The following is a 22,970-nucleotide window of genomic DNA, read 5'->3' as shown; positions in this document are numbered from 1 at the left end:
CACTTGAAGTGATGTCTTCAAATTTCAACTCGTATGTTTTGTCAATACGGAAGGCTATAACATCTGCTTCAATAATCCATCCACAATTTGTAATCTTAACAGTCATTTTACAATTAATGTTTTCTTGATTTATACTAGATAATTGATGGCTCACATTAGCATGCGAATTACACATCCTTCGTCTGTCACCCTTTTGCAACAATCTAGAGATAATCACGTTTCTTTCAACCAAATCATATTTATCACTGTCTGGTTCAACATGAATCCTAATTTGATCATTAACAATTTGAACTGTAGCAATCATCTCCTTGTCTCCTATTCGCTCTAAATCACCATTTTGTGTACCTCCTTTACCATTACCTGGATTCTTTACTGTTAAGTCATATTTGTAATTGTCCTCAGGATCCCAATGGGACTCTATTCTTACTTCTACGCCAAAACCATCGTCCTTAATGTATAAAAGGATTGAACACTGGTCTGCCCCATACACTTTATATTCCTATTTAACACTTTTTCCGCATAATTTCCTGGTATTGTAATAGACATTTACCTCAAATTCTGTATCTAATTCTGTATGAAATTCTGTATCGGTTACCGTTGCTTTCCATTTGAATTCAGCATGGGTCTGTCTTTTCTTACGCATTCTTTTTGTTTTTACTCTTAAGTGTTCTCTAAGACCTAGATGAGTCGTTAACTTTAGTTCAGCTGGCAAAAACACTGGTGTGTACTTGTTCAAACCCATTAACGTTGTGTTGTACTTATCTTGTTCTACAAAGGTGGATTTCCCTTTATAGACCGAAGTCCCACAGTTCATGGTTGGACGTCGACTGTCTCGACCCACATTACTCGTTGCTTTCTCTCGTGGTTGAGCTGTCGTTAGCTGATGCTGTGGCGCTGGCTGCAGGCTGTGAGAGTTCATCTCCGGCCTCGCTGTCGTTAGGTTCACCACTTCTGCCAACATCCACAGGTGAAATGTCATTAATACTAGTCTCATTGCTGCAAATCGTCTGTTCACACTTTTTCCCAATGTCTGGTTTCACAGTGTCTATCTTTGCACTGTCTGGCTTCACAGTGTCTCTGGCGTGTACTTTAGTACAATGAGTCAAATGATACCACGTTTCACTTCCCTGAACTTGGACGGCGGTTGCGGTTGCTCGTTTGACCTCAAAGGGTCTATCCCATCTCGAGCCGTTCCATTTCCGTCTGAACACCTTCACGTACACCAGGTCTCCCGGTTTGACTGGTCTCTTCACCACCATCCCTGGACAGGAACTTCTTTTCACACTATATTATCAGCCCTTACATAAAAGTCCGCTTCGGTGACAATTCATCCCGTTCTCCATTAACCATGCTCCACTCCAGGACATAGGAACAGTAGAAAATAAAATACATCAGCACATTTAGAACTTAAAGTCCACATCAACTGCAAAATAGTGACTTTTCACATATTTAAAAGGTTAAACAAAAATGTCCTCATTTGTCACAAAATTGTTCATCAAAATTCACAATTTAAAAAGGATATGTTCACAGGGCTTACTCCGCCAGTACCCAGACTCAGCCATACTCCTGTGCAAATTTGCTCTCCGTCTGCTCCTGAAAGATATTCCTAACAAAAATTTCCATCCTTATGATTAAAATTTAGTGACCAGGGTTTTCATGCAAGATAAGGGAGCAAAAGTAGAAGAAAAGAAGAAGAAGTGTTAGAAGTTGAGGCCCCTTTTTCCTTCCAGAACTAAGTAAAACTAAGTGGTATATTTCTATTCTCTCTTTTGTTCAGCAATTTAGAATTTTTTTTTTTTTTTTCTTTTTTTTTCAAATATTCATTGCTCCATGCTGCACTGCAATCCTAATCCAAAAATATAACCGACTGCTCAGATTTATTCTTAAATCAGAGGTTGACATCAGTCTGATTTTCACTTTATAATTTATCATACCGTCTCTCCATGCTCACTTTACAGCTGTTCTTCTCGTCTTTTCAATGTGTCTTCCATCAGAAAAAGGTTGGCCAGAACCGGACAGAATCTCAACTTCTGAAAAAACAGGACTGAAGACAGAATAGTTAGTGCTCTCAATCAGGACTGAGTTGTTAATGCTAAGCATGCAATCAAAACCTGGTCCTGTCATTACTCTTTGTATTGTGGCTGTGTCTGTTTACCCGGTAACAAACTCAATTTTCAAATGAAGCATTTACACATACCCCATGTATCTTTTTACATTAGGATTTTTATAGTTATAACAAAAATCGGGTTACTGTCACTGATTGATTCACTGTTACCCAAGGTTTTAATTACCAAAATAAAATACTCACTGAACTGAGCAGAGGCTTGTGATCTGCTGATACTAGCAGAAAGATTCCCAATCCACTTCAAAAATATTTTTATTCAAGAATAAAAAAAAATAACATGTCCTTCTTGTCTAATGTTTAAAGGAAATAAACAAAAGTACTTAGTTTAGGGTTCAAAACTATTTCTGAAATATCTTCAACCCAAATTATTTTAATTTATGACTTTAATCTTTTTCTAGTGTTTACGTCATTAAGCCATAAATCTGTTTTCAAATACATAAGTTATTGGTTTCTCAATCTACTCGTGTCATTCAATCATAATGTGACACTCTAGTGTTGAATACCTCATTTGTTCTGTAATCCTCAAATTCTGCTATCCTCTTCTTAAAAGTGCCTGTTTCCTAATTAACAGTGCCGGAGGTAATTAATTACTTTGTCATGGGAGGACCCATCGTCTTATTATTCAACACTCTACTAGTTCAACTTCAAAGGTATAAAACAAAATGTTAACTTATCTGATCACTGGGAATTTTCTGTTAATAATTACACTGGACAATTTGATTTTAGCCACTTATATAATTTAATACATTATAGCAACTAGTTGCCATTCTCAATATTTGTTTTACTTTACTTCCAGAATTAATCGAATCGATTGGATTGTGCTAATTTCTTTGGTGGACCTTCAGTCGCTGGGTTTTCACAAATATCAGTGTGCTGCAGCTCTTTTTCTGGTCATTGTCAACAGACGTGGAGACCCTTCCTTTGCTCAGCCGTGTTTCCTGACGGCCTGAGCGTCCTTCGCTGCTCCATGTCTGAGCAGGCATTGAGCCAGCGCTCTGGAATCCGGGCAGGATTCCCGCCGATGTAAATTTTGTTCTGGTTCTCCTTGTTGACAAACCTCAGGTTGTACCATCACCAGTCAGCTGCTCATTAGGCATTTCTCCTTCAGTGCCATTTCAGTATGTGCAACCCTTTTCATCAGATCCACCATTTAGAGATTAATAAGTTGATTCCTTAATTTTGCTTATGTTCTATTTTATTCTTTACTTCCCCTGTACCAAATTAAACAATTTTCTGAAGTCATTTTATAATTTTACAAAGTCACAGAGGTTTCCCAATGGCAAAATAATTAATTCACCATCTTAATCTTCACTTTAAGTTATTTTATTTTATTGTTTTTAACAAGAATGACAATTATCACAACCTATTCTTTGGCAACTCTAATTCTATTTAAATTAGACCTTATTAATCACTGTAAATGCTATAATTTTTAGCTGTTGCTTACATTAAACTTGTATTTTAATAATCAGTCTCAATGGTGAACCAACCAAAAGAGAACTAATTTAGAAGTACCTTTTGATCACAAGCCTCCTTTTCAGTTTCGCCGTTTAAGTTGTTTTTAATTATCCAGATCTCCCATATGCTTTAAATTTTATGGTTTATTGACTCATAGTGATTCGACAGACGTCAAATATGTTGGGGCCCTGTTTTTCCTAGGGTCGCCCCTGTTGTGCAGTCGGGAGTCTCAACCTCCTCTCTGCTGCTCTCCTCTCAGAGCTCTGCAGCTCCTGGCATTGTGTCAATCCTGGTATTTAGGAGTGGAGAGACACAACCACTTCCAAAGTCTTTGCATAACCGCAAAGTTCAGTAATATTTACACTTTAATTATCTAAACCATTAACGCAAGTATATGTTACCTTAAATATACCAAAAGTCTAATGGTCATTGTTCTTAAGACATCATTATCACATAATACACAGACATCATTAATGGTTTTCCTCTTTTCCTTCTCTTTTCTTTTCTCCACCCATACTCCTGATACTGACAAAGGCTTATGGATGATGATTCTTTTTAATAAACCTCACAATTGAGTTCCAGCCTGACTGACACCCCAGTATTCCTAAGAATTTAGTACAATCCAATGCATAATCTTAAGGCAATTCGCCAACATTCACTTCAGTCCGGACTTTTGTGAATACTGAGACATCAGGCATTGTGGACAGCTAAAACTTATGACCTTTGTTTACACTAATAAATTCTTGTTGATCCATTATGTCATTGCGTTAATAATGCTTATCAACATTATTATTAAAACATACTGCGATAGCACAAACAAAAATCAGACAACTGTCAGTAAACCGCCTTCGCAACATAGATTAAACATTTACACAAAATACCCCTAAACAACACTTAGACGTACACAACATTTAGACAACACTTAGACAAACACAAACTTTTGTATGTTATAGATAATCTTGCCGGCATTTATTCTATGAATTGCTATAAACAGTTTTACGTTTCTAGTTGCTTGTCAGCAGTTATTTAAAGCATGCGCGTGTGTGTGTGTGTCTGCTTTCACACAGCGAGTTTGCTCTGCACTACGATTGAAACAGCTGTTAATGCTTAAAGCCGAACATGCAATGTTAATACCTTGTCACATGCATTTCACATATTCAAATAACCTCATTCATCACATCACACATCCAATTAAACATCCATACTAAGTAGGCTTCAACTCAACCTCAAAATCAATGATCGATCCAGTGAACCGACGACAGTAGGGCTATTAATGGGTTAATGTTCTTTGTACAGAGCGAGTTTAATTTGGCAAACGGTAGGGGTTGCCAAGGAGGTAACAAAGGGTTAAGGTTTTTGTAAGATACTGTTACATTTCAACTCTACCCTGTAAGTTTTTTCCTTGGTCAGGGGACAGCGGAGCAGACGCAGGCTCTCACTGACAAGTTGGTGGGGGTGAGGTTTCTTGCATTAGTACATTGACGCGTACATGTTTTTCTGTTGGCTACATACAGGTAAAATTATTTATCGTAGTGCTGTTTTAGTGTCTCAAAAGCTATTTTAGCTTCAGTTGTCCATTTTAACACTGCTTTAAACAACTGGTTTCCTGCTTCTTTTAGGAGTTCTCTAAACGATGCTGTTTTCCTGCATAGTTTTCAATCCAGTCTGCATTGAAACCTGTCATTCCCAACAATGTCATCATTTCGCTGACTGTCCGTGGACTTGGAGCTTTGCTAAAACCTTCCAGTTGAGAAGGTGAAATGCTAACTCTTCCTTGAGGTATTTGTCTTTCCTAGGTAATCTACCTGTGGTTGACAGTACTGTAGTTTTGTTTGGAGACCTTGTGTCCTCCCTCTGCTAATCTTTGCAGAACTTTGATTGAGTCCTGATGACAGTCATTTAGTGTGTTTCCGCAGATTAACAAATCGTCCACATTTCGTTAATCCACATTAAGAAAAACAAAAAAAATTGAGATGCAATACGGGGTTAATTTCTCTCGCGAAAGCGAGACTAAAATCTTTTTACTTTTTGTTTTTTCAGAGGTCCTTTTGTCTCTCCTCGGGCGGGGGAGAGAGGGAGAGGAGGGGCAACGCTCCGGGAGGAGGGAGTGAAAAGTGTTGTGTGTGTGGCTCTCCTTGCCTGCGTAGAGCTGTATGTGTGGTTCCTCTGCCTGAGGAGAACTTAGTGTGTGTGTGCAAGATTTTCCTTCGGGCGGGGGAGAGAGCTACTTGGCAGTCTTTAACTAACAGGCTAAAAATAACTCAGCCTGCCAGTGGTTCTGCCCCGCTGACAGGCAAAAAAGGCAGACGGAGCCGTCTCCTTCCCCAAACAAAACAGTCTTACAAATACAAAGTTTAAATACCTGCACCCACATCTTAACAACATAACAGCTTCAAAAAGTATACACACCTTGGTCCACCAAGATTTCCTTACAACAATAAAAGTTTCCAAGCACTTTTTAGCTCATCAACCTAGACAACTTTACCTCTAACAGTGGGACTTGAATACAAAAAACAAAAAACAAAAACAAAACAAAAGCAACCATGCAGTTTCATTCATCCATGCGTTTTAGTCATCCAATAAAGCTCTCATCCTTTATAATCACACGTAGACGTCAACAACAATCACACATTCTTAATCATCACCTTTCAACATTCCCACATTCTCACGTTTTCCTTTCACTCTCACTCTCCCGGGAGACTTATTGTTTTTCTTAAAGGTCCAAATGTTCAATGTTCCTGGATTTTAACTGTGCGCACAGAAAATTTAAATCAGGTTTTTTTATGGGACCCAGAGCAAAAAAAAAAGTTAAAAATAAACATTTATACTTCACGTGCACCAGCAAGGCCTCTTTGCTTCAAATTTGATAGGAGGCTTTAACCTCGTTTGCCTAAACCTGGAGTACTCAACCAAAAACAGACTGCAGTCAACTCTGTTAAGGCCACATTTTCATCGGAGTTCCACGCATGGAATGATCCGAGAACTGCCTTATTCTTTTTCCAAGCGCTTACATTAACAGGGCCGCGCCCTAAAGACTCCGACCAACCGAACATTTATAAGATCAATTCTTTCAGAAATGATCTCTTTGATTCTAAAAAGTTATGTATATTAGAAAAACTTCAGCAAAGACCCGTACTGGTCCGATTCATTTCTTATACGCCGTCGCTTCTAACGTCATATTTGACGGGACATCCGATAAAAGCGGCTGGGAGTAACCAATCACTTCTTTAAGTTGTCATGTGTGCCCAACTGTGGAGGAAGCAAATATCATTCCAAATCTTTTGATGTTTAGACAACTTATTTTTCTACGTAGAAAAATACCAAATAGATGTCAAGCCAAAGGAACGACCACTCCCGTCTGTCAATCAATCACAAACAACGCTCTTCCCAATTCAAATTACACAGGCGGCAGATTCATCGCTAACAAGCAGAGAGAGGAGAAGACAGAGCAGTAAAAAATGTATTTTCACTCACCTCTGTCCTCTCTCCTCCACCCCAGCGCGGAGGGGCCAGGTCCGTGCGGGGGAACCCAAGCCGTCTGTCCGGGAAGGCAAAAACTCCCTTTTTTCCTATCACGTCGGGGTTCACCAATTTTGTGGGAGAATTACTTAACTATTAACCTTATAAAAAGAAAGAAAGACTCAGAGAAAATGGCGTTCCTTTGTCTTAACAACGAGAATTCGTCTTTATTATGCCTAGAAACGTACAAACGGGTTTCCGGAGCGAATTCTGACATTCAAATACAATGGTCGTCTTTTTAAAAGAACATAATGTGTGTGCGTTAAACACAAGTGTCTGTGTGTCTCCATTGGTGTGTGTGCGTTACACGCTATTGACGTCAATTGGCAACAGGGCTTAAATTCTGGGAAGTGTTTATCACTAAAAGTACAACAACAGAGCGATTAATTCCGCTACTTGACATATTTTGGAACAGTCCTAGTAAATAACGACTCCAGATGGTTTCCTGTTGCTTCCATCGGCGAGAGCCAGGGAAAAAGGTCAAAATGACCCGAACTCCCATATTACATGTTTTAAATACTTAACAGTTAATTACCTGTGACAAAGTGAGCACCGCAGACTCTGGCGTATTCCAGCTTAACACCATCCAAATCGGACCTGGATATCCGTGTCAGCCATAGGTGACGGCTTTGTTCAGATAGCTGTTTAGTTTTTTCACATTGATTCACTATTACGGCTGGTAGGCGATAGAAAGAGCGTTGATCTCCACCTCCACGGGCCGTGCAACCAACCATTAAACACGTTTTCCCCATTGTTCACTTCCAATACTGCCTAAGGCGTCATACAATGCAGGTCAACGGTGCGAAACGACTGCCACCCAATATGGCGGACGCGCTGAGTAGTCATGTGAGTGTGACGTCAGCTGAAAACCCCCTATTACGTGACTGCAGTTTGTTATGTTACACTTCCCAGGGGTGACGTATTAAAAATGGCCGACTTGGATGGGCGAGTTGAGTTGGGGTGACGTCATCAAAATGGCCGACTTGGATGGGCGGAGTTGGATATCCAACAGGCGCTGCAGCGATATGTACTTGAAAAACGCACCCCCCTGCTATTTTACTTAAATATACACTTGTAGCTGATTTAACATTTCCTACATGTTAACTCGTTTGTTCTGAGCTACCAGTATGAATTTCATGAGTCAGGGACAATTTTTAGATTAAAAACCAGGGGGATTCTTTTCGGCAGCCCCTTGCCAAAAAACGCACCCCCTGCTATGAGGGTTTCTATGAGGGTTTGGCACTTAAGGTCAACCATTAAACTCTGCAATAACCATTGTTATCTATGAGGGTTTGGTATGACTTTATTCCTCTATATCCATCTGTAGTTAAAGGATAAGGGTCAGCAAATGCAAATTCTGCCCTTTAAAACAATGACAGGGCAATTGTCGCTCTTTGATCTGCAGCCCCATTTGGAACTTTTAAACAGGCTTTTGAAGAACTTTGATAATTTGCTGTTGTAATATTATAGAATTTTCAGAATAAAAAGCTAGCAGATGTGCATAATCAAAAACAATATCATAAATACAAGCATAAAGCATTCAGTATTGTTAGAAAGGTCACGCTATTTTCTGGAAAAATACATTATTGTATGAGTTAAGTTCTTTTCCGTTTTATGCCTCTTTCCTTGTAGGTTGGAAATGTCCCATGCCCCTGAATGCAACATAGCTGTCTGACAGTCGCGAATGCATCATACTGGTCTATGAACGCTGTGCTGTTTACTGTAGAAGCAGTCTGATCTTCCGTTTAAGACAAAGCTTTGCAGTTTCAAAACTCACGTCGGTTCTCACGGTTTATTGTTGTATGTGAATGACAAGAGAGCACAACAAATAAATCAGCCGTACCTCAGATAAAAACTTTGGATTTAATGGTGTTCATTACACCCGTACTTTTGTAAACGAATCTGCCAAATAAACACCGTTTTTTTCACACAAGAGGTATATTCAAACGTTTTGATATCATTAATATAAGAACAAGTAACTCCGTTGGTCACATTTTAATCCGCTTTCTTCGTCGATATTCAGCTGTACAGAGCGAGGCGCGCTCCCGCGACAGTGGATGCATATCTCGGCAGGGATGCACCTGAAGTTATTCTGTTCGCGCGTGCGCAAATGAGCTGATGGAACGGATCATGCTACCGGTACGTATCGGTTAGTGACACCTAGTACTGTTTCGGCTGCAAACTATTCTGAATAAACCCACAGCTATAGCTGCAAGTCACCTTAAGCAACAGTTAAAACTTGTAGTGTGTGAGTAGACAATACAAATGCAACGCAAACCTGTTTCACCGTGTAAACAGAGCCAGACGGTACTACAGATGTATCCAGAGAATAGTTAACTATAAATAATAACTGTCAAATTGATCAGATTTCAAGTAGGCTACTTGCTTTGTATGCATGACTTACCTTGTAACTCCTCAGTGCAGAAACACATTCCTCCGACAAATGACGACTTCTTAAAAAGAAATAAAGGGCCTCCCTCTGTCTCCATCTTCTCCCATGTCACACATATCCCGCGAGATGATGCTGTTGTTATAAGGAGAAAATGATCCTGTTTTAACAAGATAAGTCTCTCATTAAAAAGGGAAACATATGCCATTAAAACGAGAAACTTATCTTGTTATAGCAAGTTACCAATGTCACCCTTCTGGCAGCAAAACTCTTCAGTACGATCCGTGAAAGTCACGTGACCTCCTGCAGCCAGAAGAGGCAGCCTGTGAGCCAGAGCAGCGCCATAGAGAGAAATTATATGTTTTATCTTGGTAGACCACCGATTGCCTGCTAGTTTGTTAGCTTGACTTCGCCCTCTGTAAAGGTAGCACTAACGTTATGTAGCCGGGGCATTCTGTCCCAGAAGCATTGTGCTGCGCACCCTCCCTCCTGCCACATATGGAGGATGCTGTGATCGCGCGCAGCTGGGGGTTAACGAGAGGCAATCAGCCTTTCCAGTTAAAAGGGGGCAAATGGGTAAGGAAAGCACATTACCTGAAGCAAAAGTAGATTTTAAATTATTAAAAAGAAAAACAAAGATAGGGAGTTTTTTTTTTAAATCAGATACAATACAGAAATATATTAACAGTTATTATAGTTTCATTCAGATCTACACAGATGCATCAAAAACTTTAGTTAATAAGATAGGAGTATCAGTTATTGTTCCAGAGTTTAAAATTACAATAGGAAAGAGGATCAGTGATAACATATCAGTATACACAGAAGAAATTCTGTTGGCAGTACAATGGGTAGAGGAAATAAGACCACTGAGAGTAATAATTTGTTCAGATTCATCTTCATCATTAATCAGTTTACAGAGAAGTCATTCAGATAGTAGACCAGATATTTTAATAGAAATCCAGCAAACATTGTTCAGAATTCAAATGATGGAATTACAGTTATATTTTTGTGGGTACCAGCACATATGGGAATAAAAGGAAATGAAATGGCAGATAAGGTTGCAAAGGAGGCTACAATTAGAGAAAACATTGATATCTCAATTAAAGTTAGTAAGATGGAAGTAAAGAGCATTATTAAACAGAAGATGAAGGAAAGGTGGCAAAAGCAATGGGAGGAAGAGAGGAAAGGACGGTGGCTGTACATGATTCAGAGGAGAGTGGGAGAAATGAGTTGTGCAGGGAGGAGCAGAAGGGAAGAAACAATCATATCAAGACTTAGATTTGGGCACACAGGATTAAATGGAACATTATTCAAAATAGGGAAGCATAACACTGGAAGATGTGAGTATTGTGGGGAACAAGAAACAGTTGAGCATATTATGATATACTGTAAGAAATATGAAGAAGAAAGAAGGGAAATGGTTAAAAATTTAAAAAGGAAAAGAATAAAATTTGATTTAATAGAAATGCTTAGAAGTAATTCAAGAGATGAGTGTTATGGGATTATGTTTCATTATCTTAGACTAAGTAATTTAATTGATAGGATTTAATTTATTTATTTTTTATTTATTTTTTTTATTTTTTTGGGTGTTTGTTTTGTTTTGGTAGTTTGGTTTAATTTATTTTAGGTAGTATGAGTCATCCTGACCCACACTCCAAACCAGTTGGTGGCGGTAATGCACCGTTTCGTTGCGTGCCAACCGCCAGAAAAAAACACAAAGAAGAAGAAGAAGAAGGAAAGCACTTTTTTTATTTTTATTTTTTATTGAATATATAGAAAAACAATAACAATCTCAATTAACAAGTCAATAACAAATATTTCAATACAAGTAGAAATATCACAACTCCTGCTTTTGAAAAATACAGTTAAATACAAAGGCTGGAACAAAGTATAAAATAAAATAAAATGAATAAAAATAAATAAAATAATAATAGTAGTTAAAATAAATTAATCCGTGGGGACTACCAACTGAAACTCTTCAATTAACTTAAACAATTTAATTGCATTTATATTTTGCATCTTTCTCAGACATCTTTGGAAAAGGGAAAGTTCGTTTTTGAGAGCAGAGATTGAGAGGGAGCATTTTGCATAACGACATTTATGGATATAATACTTTGTTACAATTATTATAATATTGATTAAAAATTCCAAATTTTTTTCTTTAATGGATAAACCGAATTGAATGTTTTGCAAGGAAATAAAATCTATATTTATTGTTTTAGAAGACAGAAAGTTCCGAAGTTGATCCCATAAGTTTAATACTTCTTTACATTCATAAAAAAGATGTTTAGTTGTTTCCAATTGAGTTGTACAAAAGCCACAATTCTCGACATTAAACTTAAATCTCTCCCTTAAAAACTCATTTGAAGGATATACGTTATTTATTATTTTAAATTGTAATTCTTTATATTTAGGAGGAATTGGGAATTTCAAATAATTTGTCCTAATTTTGACTATCATAGATTTCTTAAAATTTTGTAAGAGAACTGTGTTTTTTGTTCTTCCTGGGTACATATTATTTATAGAATACTGATTCAAAAACTTGTTGTTGCACCTATTATCTCTAATGTCCACATGCTCAAATTGAATCTTATGGAGTCTAGGAATAAGGAAATTAGGTAAACTGTTTTTAACTGAATGAATGAGGACATCAGGGATACATCGTAAAACTTTCTTATAAATTCTTAGTGAACAATCATTTCTATACTTCCTGTTAAAATTCTCCAAACTTAGAAAATCACCATTTCCATCCAGTAAATGAGTAATTGACCAGATTCCTTTATTCCACCAATTTTCTAGAAAAATAGATTTTCTACCACATAGAATGGCTCTGTTGTTCCACAGTGGAACATTATGAGGGCTGAAGTTATGCTTAAACATTAACTTCCACTGTAACAAAACCTGTTGGTGGAAATTAGAGAGTTGTAGGGGGAGTTTTGATAATTCAAAATCACATTTCAATAACAACTCAATACCTCCAACTTTTTGAAATACGAATGACGGAATAACAAACCAAATGAGATCACTGTTTTTTATAAGGGACTGAAGCCATCTCATTTTTAAAGTACCATTCATAATTTCAAAATCAATTGCCTTGATACCACCATCCTCATAATTTTTTAGCAAATCACTTTTTCTGATATAATGTGTTTGTTTTTCCAAATAAAGTTAAAATTAATTCTATTAATCTGTTTTATGATATTTGGAGGGACGGCTAAGGAATATGCAGGATACGTCAGCCTGGATAAGGATTCAGTTTTTGTTAATAACGTTCTACCAAACAACGTCAAGTCTCTTTGAAGCCAATTATTTAAGGTTTTGCCACATTTATCAATTTTGTCCTGTAAATTTTTTCTAACGCTGGTAGCTTTACATTTAGTAATCCACATGCCTAAGTATTTAATCTCATTTTTAACTGGAATATTGAAAATTGAAGAATCAGAACAGTTGTGAATGCTCATAATTTCACATTTGTTTATATTTAACTGCAGCCCTGAGGCTTGAGAGAACAACTCTATTACCTTTAGAGCTATAGGAATTTGTTCTTTGTTTTTTAGGAAGAGGGTTGTATCATCTGCAAATTGGCTAATGATTATTTTCTGGTTATTTATTTCCAAACCTTCAATATTGGAGTTTTTAATTGTTATTGCTAGTAGCTCTGTGACTAAAATAAATAAGAGAGGCGAGATACTGCAACCTTGTCTGATTCCTCTTTCTACTTTGAATCTGAGACATGTGCCCTGTGACAGAGACACGCAGCTGTTGATATTGGTGTTTAACATGGTAATCATATTAAGAAAACTATTACCAAATCCGAAATGTCTCAACGTGTTAACAATAAATTGATGTTCTACAGAATCAAATGCTTTGTGAAAATCTAAAAACAACATAAAACTATCATCTTTTATTAAGTGACTATAATCAATAAGGTCCAGAACCAGGCGGATGTTGTTATGGATGGATCTGCCTTTTAGAAAACCAGATTGTGTTTGACTAATTATTCTAGGCAAGCCAGTTTTTAACCTCATTGCCAAAACCTTTGTTAGGATCTTGTAGTCTGTGTTCAATAGCGTGATAGGCCTTAAATTATTTAAGTTTTTCTTATCTTTACCAGGTTTTGGGATTAGTTTAATTATGCCTTGTTTCATAGTTTGCATGAGTTCCTTTCTACTAACACATTCTTCTACAGCCTGAAACAACAAAAGTTTTAAATCCTCCCAGAAATGTTTATAAAGGTTAGCTGTGAGTCCGTCTGGACCAGGAGCGCGATCAGACGCCATATTTCTTATAGCAATGTCAAATTCAGAGATTCTTAGCTCTTCATCACAGATTTTCTTAAAGTTTTCATCAATAGTAGGAACTAGATTACTTATTTTATCAAAAAAGGATGAAGTAATTCTCTCTGTATGTGAAGATTTATAAAGATTACTATAGAAATTAAATACTTCTTCTGTTATTCTATTAGTCTCAGAACATTCCACTCCATCAATAATAAGACTATTAATAGAATTATATTCCTGTCTATGTTTTTCTAAGTTACAAAAGAAAGCACTATTTTTTTCTCCTTCTTCGATCCACCTGGCTCTGGACCTTACATAAGCACCTTTTGCCTTATTTATGTAAATCTCATCTAATTTAGATTGCAATTTATTTATTGTTTCTTTATCTTCATCAGTCCAACTTAATTTTCTGTAAAGTGACATAAGATCTTTAATCACTATTGTCTCTTCTACTTTTTTTTTCTATGTAATTCTTGACCAAATTTTATTGAAAACTTTCTAATACTGTATTTCAAGTATTCCCACTTAAGAATTGGTGTTTCAATAGAATTATCATTTGATATATTTAGAATAAGTTCTTTAATAAATTGACAAAACTCAAAGTTTTTAAGAAGGTTTGAATTAAATTTCCAGTAATTATTGGGTTTAGAACGTCTATCTAGATTTTGTAGTTTTAAACTAATAATGCAGTGATCACTTAAAGGACAGTTAGCTATCTCTGTTTCTTTAATACACTCTAGAATTGCAGTAGATACCAGCCAATAATCAATGCGTGATTTACTTTGACCATTAGGTTTGTGCCAGGTGAACTGTTTGACTCCACTATGTAGCGTTCTCCAGACGTCCATCAATTTCGTGCTGCTAACAAATTCTTTAACAATAGGATTTGGAGTTTCTTTTGCCAGCAGTGAAGGCCAACGATCCATATATTCATCTGGAGCCAAGTTGAAATCCCCTCCAACTACGATATGATCAGTAGGAAAATTAGCATTAAACTCTGCAATAACCATTGTTATCTGATGTAGCAGATTCCTGTTGTATTGATCCTTATTATATCCATAAATGTTTAACAAAATTATTGGGACATTATCAACTTCTAAAACACAGGCCACCCAATGTCCATCCTTATCTGCTTTTTCACTCAAAATCTTACCGGGACACCTGAAAAAGCAGATGGCAACTCCAGCAGATCGATTTGTCCCATGACTGAAGAGAATTTTATCTCCCCATTGCTGCGACCAGAACTTCACGTCAGATGCGTCAGAATGAGTTTCCTGTAAAAAGGTGCAATGTGCTTGTTGTCCTTTACAAAACAAAAAAACTGCTTTCCGTTTAAGTGAGTCTTTCAGTCCCCTTGTGTTAAAAGAAACTAAAGAAAAATCTTTTTTTATCTGAAAAATAGAACACATGAACCTATGCACAAACGGTTTAGGAGAGTGAAAAGAAAAAACGTTGAGTGAGAGGTCCCATTAACAGAACAGTCCTCTATCTTTCCATGTTCATTTCTGCTGCATCTCAGTTCTCAGCTGTAGAAGCATCCATGATGCGTTTGCCTTCAATGAAACCAAACGGGCCCCTGAAGCCCGCAGCTTTGCCTTCTTTTCTTGCCTTTTCAATTTTTGGCCACAGAACTTGTCTCGCTTTCCAATCTTCTGGTGTCAAATCTTCAGAGAAGCGAACTCCTTCTTCTTTGCAAATGGGAGAAGTTTTAGTTCTCCTCCAGATGTCGTCTCTTAAGGCTCGTCTCACAAACATAATGATGATCTGTCTGTCCCTGTTATTCATCCTTCGACCCACTCTATGGACAACATCAACCTCTTCATCCATCTTTGAAGCCAAATTAGGTGCAATTTTGCACAGAAGGGCCACCACTTCTTCACGGATGTTCTCATTAGACTTTTCCTTTTTTCCTTTTATGCGGAGGCACCACCGTCTTTTATATCTTTCACTGTTAAGGACACCTTCTTTCAACTGCATGTTCTCTTTGGAGAGTGTATCCACTTGTTTCTCCAATGCTGTTATTTTCTTTTTGCAATCTTCAAGCTCTTCTGAGTTTAGCTGAACCGATTTAGCAATAGCCGCTAGCATAGCACTGTGTTGCTTCATTTGCGTGCCAACTTCTTCCATGCGGTCATCTACTTTCTGTCCTAAGGAACTTATAGCGTTTAAAATGGACTCGGTGTTCATTTGTTCCTGGGACGTACCTTTTGTTCTTTTCTCCATGTGTATGTTTTTTTCTGGAGTGCTGGTCGGGGTATTGGCTTCCCTTTCCCGTTTGCTAACTGTTGTTGACTCCATAGGCACAGAATAGTCGTGATCACTTTCAGAGCTTTTAGTATGCAGAGTCTTGACTGCAGGTGGCATCAACTTGTTGCTTTTCTTCATATTTCAAGCTGAGAGCTGATTTTACAGATATTAACTAATAGTTCACTTCATAAAATAATTTAGTGTCGGGACCTCTTTGGGAGCTCAGAGAAATACGACTGCCCTGTCCGCCATCTTCTCTCAGCTCAGGAAAGCACATTTGAGGCAGAGGATTCCTGTAAAGTTATGGCCACAGACATGAATACGTAGACGCCGCGTTCTTGGTTGAGAGGCGTGCCGACAGAGCGGCCATCTTAGGTCAGACCAAGCGGCAGTCAGACAGAATACAAGTCAGTTCAGGTAAGTGGTGCTTTATGTTTTCAGACACTCTGAATCCGGTGAATTCTCAACCGATTTCCAGATAAATTAGCTGACTGAAGACGTCACCCCTTTAGGGGCTACATGGGACCAATTGATTGAATTAAAAGATTGATTGTCTAACTTAATACATAATTTCGATTTTATATTGACAGTCAGCAAACTTCCAGAGCTCCGTCCCAGGATGCCCGACTTTTGCTCGGCTTATGGGTGCGGAAATAAAAGGGCATTACAAACCAGATCCCGGGGAATTACCTTCCACAAGTAAGATTTTATGCATAAACACATTATGTGCTAATGGGTAGCAGGGATGGAAGCGAAGAAAAGTACATTAAACACCCTGATTTCTAAAAGATCTGACTGAGGATATATATATATATATATATATATATATATATATATATATATATATATATATATATATGTATGTATGTATATATGTATGTATGTGTATATATATATATATATTTATAATATATGTATATTTATATGTATATTTATATATGTATATGTATAGATAGAGAGAGAGAGATGTGTGTATAATTTGTGTTTATTATATTAATATGTAACTGAAAATATATAACTGTGAGTATATATATCATCCCGTTAGACTTCAGTTTAAAATGTTTTTGTTCTGAATAAATATGTGTAATCTGTCTGAAAGGTCACCAGCATTGTGAACATATGATTTAAATTAAATCTGAGCTGCCTCCTATTCATTTTGACAGCAGATGTCTGATCTGTGGTCTGACCCAAGATGGCCGCCCTGTAGGCACGTTAGTCTAGCGGCCGGCAGCGTACAATGGGGCGTCTACGTATATGATGTCTATGGGTATGGCTATCATTGAGCGTGAGATTGCTGGTGAATGATTTGGTTAAATCCCTCTTTTTGATTATTTTAGGCAACCCATTTGTAGGCAAGCACAAAGAACCGTGGACTGTTTTTTTTCACACTAGAGGTAAATTGACAGTTGCAGGTTATCTGGATGTTTAAGGTGCTGTTTTTAACATGACTTCTTTTGTGTGCAGGCTTATGGAGGACCAAGTCTTCCATAATTAAAAATAAATACAGAAATAAATAAATGCTCAATAAATAAATATGCATACAATTATGTGCCACCAAAAATATAATAAACAAATAAATGTAGGTAGAAAATAAATTATACAGTGAGACAAAATGTATATATCTCCTTTAATTAGCCACTTTATTTATTAATTACTTATTTTTTAAGTATTTATTTATGTGCATGTTATAATATTTTTGTCTGTTTTATTCTTTCTTTGTATTTTTTTGCCCTATTTATTTCTCCGATGCTATTTATTTCTGCTTGTCCTTTTTACATTTCTGTTTGTCCTTTTTACATTTCTGTTTGTCCTTTTTACATTTCTGTCTGTCCTTTTTACATTTCTGTTTGTCATTTTTACATTTCTGTCTGTCCTTTTTACATTTCTGTTTGTCGTTTTTACATTTCTGTCTGTCCTTTTTACATTTCTGTTTGCCGTTTTTACATTTCTGTCTCTCCTTTTTACATTTCTGCCTGTCCCTTTTACATTTCTGTATGCATTTCTGCCTCATTATGCTAATGAGGAGGGGCTGTGTCTTAAGGGCTCAACTTCTTCCCATTGGTTGGTTAGCATTTTACTGCGTCGGTCAAATCTACATGGCTTTCCCCCGCACTAAAGAATTGTTTAGTAATGTCAAACTCAGCAGGCAGACGTTCAGTGTCCGACCTCTTACGGGAAGCTGCTAATAGACTGGAAGAATTAGAACGCTGTACATTTGGGATCTGAAATGTTTTTCGGTGGTTTCAGATTCGGCTTTCCAGATCAATAACTCATCGGCGGATGATTTATTCTACAAAACAGACACCTCTCCGCAACCAACGCATGGCAGACACTGAGCTTCAACCGTAGTTTCCTCAAAACGAGTCTTAGTCCGTGGGCCAGAATCTGTGGGACGTCTCTTTAAGAAGTTTCGTATGAACTGTCAGACGGCAACTTTCTTCCACCGGGAAAAGTTGCTACACATAGCAGTGATCTCAAAACACCAATAATCCCACGTTTTCACTTGCACATTAATAAGTTATTGCTGATAAAAAATCTAAACGGTTGCGCTCCGGTCCGAGAGGTCACGTGATTCGATTTTTGCTGCTCAGCCAATCAGATCGCTGTATTGTCAGCTGAGTGCGTTCAATGTGTAAGGTGTTTTAAACATTTGTTTCCAGGCGAAGAAAGCCCAATAATAGTATTTTCTGGCGCCAGTTGGCAAAGATCTTGATGGCAAGGAAAAAGAAATAGCCCAGACCATCCATTATCCATTTTCTAACACGCTTATCCCTGCTGGGTTCGGACCGGTGCCGATCTCCGGCTGTCAATGGGCGAGAGGCGGGGTATAAACTGGACAGGTCGCCAGTCCATCACAGGGCAGAAATAGCCCAGACTTTTGCTCATTTTGCTGTGATATCACCAAGACCTGCTGCGCTAGGATAGCACAGCCAAACGACTTATCCCCGGCAGAATTTGGATCCCCTGCGTCGGGAGTGCATTCAGCTGGAAGAATGAATCCAGTCAACTCCGCCTCATCTCCAACCGGCGTGGAAATGAAGATGATTTACTTTTCTTAATGAAATATATCAATGGTGTCGTTACATTATCGTTCAGTTAGTGGGTTAAAAATGTAACACTTGTTAGTGCGATCATCAAGGATTGTTATGTCGGTTAAAATTCGATTGATCACTCAATATAACATGTTATGAGAAAGTAAACGGCTCTGTGGTCATTTCCACATGTGTCACAAAAATATTAGCTTTGTTATTAGATTGTCGCATGTTTGTCTGCTTAAACCAAAAATCCACCTTCATGAGTCCATCACAGCTGTCTACTTGTTCGTCTTTTTTCTTTTTCTTTTTTGGTAGCTAGACCCGCATGAATAGATCATATAAAGCGGATTTCACGTGTGATCAAATAAACACTGAATAAAGGTACAGCCAAAATTATCAGATTTAATAAGATTTTAATTCAACCAAGAACCATATAGAGATATTAACTATATTAAGAAAACAAGATATGTCGATTTTAAAAACAGAACAATGTATTAGGAGTTTAAAAAATCAATTTCATTTTATTAGAATGTGATGTTTAAAAATATTTAGACTTCACAAAGCTGAAGGTTAAAACTTTTATTGATTTCAAACATTCTCCCGACGCAGGGGATCCAAATTCTGCCGGGGATAAGTCGTTTGGCTGTGCTATCCTAGCGCAGCAGGTCTTGGTGATATCACAGCAAAATGAGCAAAAGTCTGGGCTATTTCTGCCCTGTGATGGACTGCCGACCTGTCCAGTTTATACCCCGCCTCTCGCCCATTGACAGCCGGAGATCGGCACCGGTCCGAACCCAGCAGGGATAAGCGTGTTAGAAAATGGATAATGGATGGTCTGGGCTATTTCTTTTTCCTTGCCATCAAGATCTTTGCCAACTGGCGCCAGAAAATACTATTATTGGGCTTTCTTCGTCTGGAAACAAATGTTTAAAACACCTTATACATTGAACGCACTCAGCTGACAATACAGCGATCTGATTGGCTGAGCAGCAAAAATCGAATCACGTGACCTCTCGGACCGGAGCGCAACCGTTTAGATTTTTTATCAGCAATAACTTATTAATGTGCAAGTGAAAACGTGGGATTATTGGTGTTTTGAGATCACTGCTATGTGTAGCAACTTTTCCCGGTGGAAGAAAGTTGCCGTCTGACAGTTCATACGAAACTTCTTAAGGAGACGTCCCACAGATTCTGGCCCACGGACTAAGACTCGTTTTGAGGAAACTACGGTTGAAGCTCAGTGTCTGCCTTGCGGTGGTTGCGGAGAGGTGTCTGTTTTGTAGAATAAATCATCCGCCGATGAGTTATTGATCTGGAAAGCCGAATCTGAAACCACCGAAAAACATTTCAGATCCCAAATGTACAGCGTTCTAATTCTTCCAGTCTATTAGCAGCTTCCCGTAAGAGGTCGGCCACTGAACGTCTGCCTGCTGAGTTTGAAACTACTAAACAAAGCTTTAGTGCGGGGAAAAGCCATGTAGATTGACCGATGCAGTAAAAATGTTAACCAACCAATGGGAAGAAGTTGAGCCCTTAAGACACAGCCCCTCCTCATTTGCATAATGAGGCAGAAATGCATACAGAAATGTAAAAGGGACAGGCAGAAATGTAAAAAGGAGAGACAGAAATGTAAAAACGGCAAACAGAAATGTAAAAAGGACAAACAGAAATGTAAAAAGGACAGGCAGAAATAAACAGCATCGGAGAAATAAATAGGGCAAAAAAATACAAAGAAAGAATAAAACAGACAAAAATATTATAACATGCACATAAATAAATACTTAAAAAATAAGTAATTAATAAATAAAGTGGCTAATTAAAGGAGATATATACATTTTGTCTCACTGTATAATTTATTTTCTACCTACATTTATTTGTTTATTATATTTTTGGTGGCACATAATTGTATGCATATTTATTTATTGAGCATTTATTTATTTCTGTATTTATTTTTAATTATGGAAGACTTGGTCCTCCATACAGGCTGACCTGCTACTGTTTCAGTTGGGATTTTAGTTCTGTTTTGCTACTGTTTCTTTTGTTGTTCGGTTCCATCTTAATTATTGTTCCACGACAGTTCCAGATTGTTTTCTTGTTTTCTTCCTCTTTTAGTGTTAGTAAAAGCAGGGGAGAATTTGTGTTCTTTAGCTGCTGTCTGGGTTCGACCCACCTGAGGACCTATGCTGTCCCTGGATCTTGCTCTGGTTTTATTCAGATTGGGTTAAGGGGACTAGTGGGAGGAGAGTTTGTTTTCTTTTGTATTATATGCACTAGGGTTTTGGAGTGAGTGTGTTTTTGTTGGGGAACACTAAGGTGTATATATTTATTTGGAAACCGTGCCTCTGTTATTTCTTGCAACCTCCTTGACCTGGTACAAAGAGGATCTAACGTCTAGAAACTGTACCTGAGGTCACTGTTATATCCAGGCGTAAATTGATTAAATAGCTACCTCTTTTGAATTGTCAACTCTGTATATTACATAAATAGGCCCTTTATGGTGCATATGCTTATATTTATTTGTATGTCCACAGTGATGTGTGTGTGTGTGTATATATATATATATATATATATATATATATATATATATATATACATGTATATATATATATATATATATATATATATAATGATATATATATAGATATATAGATATTGATATAGATATATAGATATATAGATATAGATAGATAGATAGATAGATAGATAGATAGATAGATAGATAGATAGATAGATAGATAGATAGATAGATATAGATATGATGTATGCAAGAGAAATTATTTTTCTAGGCAGTCCTGAATGAACTGGCTTGAATGAACATATTTGTGCCCCTGTCTCAACAGATCTTGCTGGACCACCAGTATCGTTGTTGTGGCCATCTCAGGTTTCAGTGGAGCCCCCCACCCCCCTCAAAAAAATGGTTAGGATACCTGTTCTTAAAGGCATACTATGCAACATTTTTCAGTTAATTAATGTGTTCCATACCGTTTTGGATGATTAAATGAGTCATTTCAGGTCGAACAAAGGTTTTCTCGGCCACCCTGGTGGTCTGTGGGGGAAATACCGCACTTGCAATTGCAAGAGCTCTCGGCCCGCACTCACAGGTTCAGAACTCTCGTGCAAGACCGTGAGAGTCGGTCTTGCTTTACGGCGAGAACTCCATGTGTTTTTGCCCTGCTATTCACTATATGCACGCGCGAAAGCAACAACAAAGAACCGCGTGTTAACGTCAAATAAACATGCAAGCATATCGAGTTTTATTATTATTATTATTTTATTTTATCTTTTTTTTTTGAATGTTGGCGGCCGCGGCGGCTGCGGCGGTAGCGTCTCGCCAAGATAGCGCTGCGGGAAGCCTGATGTTCATACTTTCACTGTGTCATTGTTTGTACTACCGTTTTTTTTACTTTTCGTTGCGTTCGCCTGTCTGCTAAGCTCAAAACAACCGCGCCTGGCTTGACGGAGAAACCAGAACAGCTGAGCATCTTTACGACAGTGCACTTTTACTTTCGCCCTCTGGGGGGAGCCTCGCTGAAAAATCAACCCCGGTTGCATAGTATACCTTTAACGCCTGTTTACACATTTGTTGTTCTTGTTCACACATACTGTACGTATGTTTGTTAATATTGTTCATGCTTGTTCCCATTTTTTTGTTCCACACTGTTCATTTTTATCTTATGCCAGGTACCTTTTATTATTAATGTTGTCCTTCCTTTCAGCCCTGATGCACTCTGAAGCATGATGTATGTGGAGGATTTTTTTTAAATGTATTAATCACTTATAATATTCCTCCCTGTTCCTTCACTTTGTTCTTGTTTTTCCAGTTAGATACACACACACACACACACACACACACACACACACACACACACACACACACACACACACACACACACACACCTTGTTGTCTCACTCAGTATTTT

General features: G+C 37.7%; 1 long non-coding RNA gene across 1 annotated transcript; it reads left to right on the top strand.

The window, feature by feature from the left end:
- The first annotated feature begins 4,900 nt into the window (after window positions 1–4,900).
- LOC118566712 lies at window positions 4,901–6,387 on the top strand. The gene is made up of 2 exons (XR_004933244.1): window positions 4,901–5,094; window positions 5,200–6,387. It is a non-coding gene; the product is annotated as an uncharacterized LOC118566712 (long non-coding RNA).
- The last annotated feature ends 16,583 nt before the right edge of the window (window positions 6,388–22,970 follow it).

This window comes from Fundulus heteroclitus, chromosome 1 (assembly GCF_011125445.2).
Source record: "Fundulus heteroclitus isolate FHET01 chromosome 1, MU-UCD_Fhet_4.1, whole genome shotgun sequence".
NCBI classification, from domain to species: Eukaryota; Metazoa; Chordata; class Actinopteri; order Cyprinodontiformes; family Fundulidae; genus Fundulus; species Fundulus heteroclitus.
This window is presented reverse-complemented; position numbering and strand designations above follow the sequence as displayed.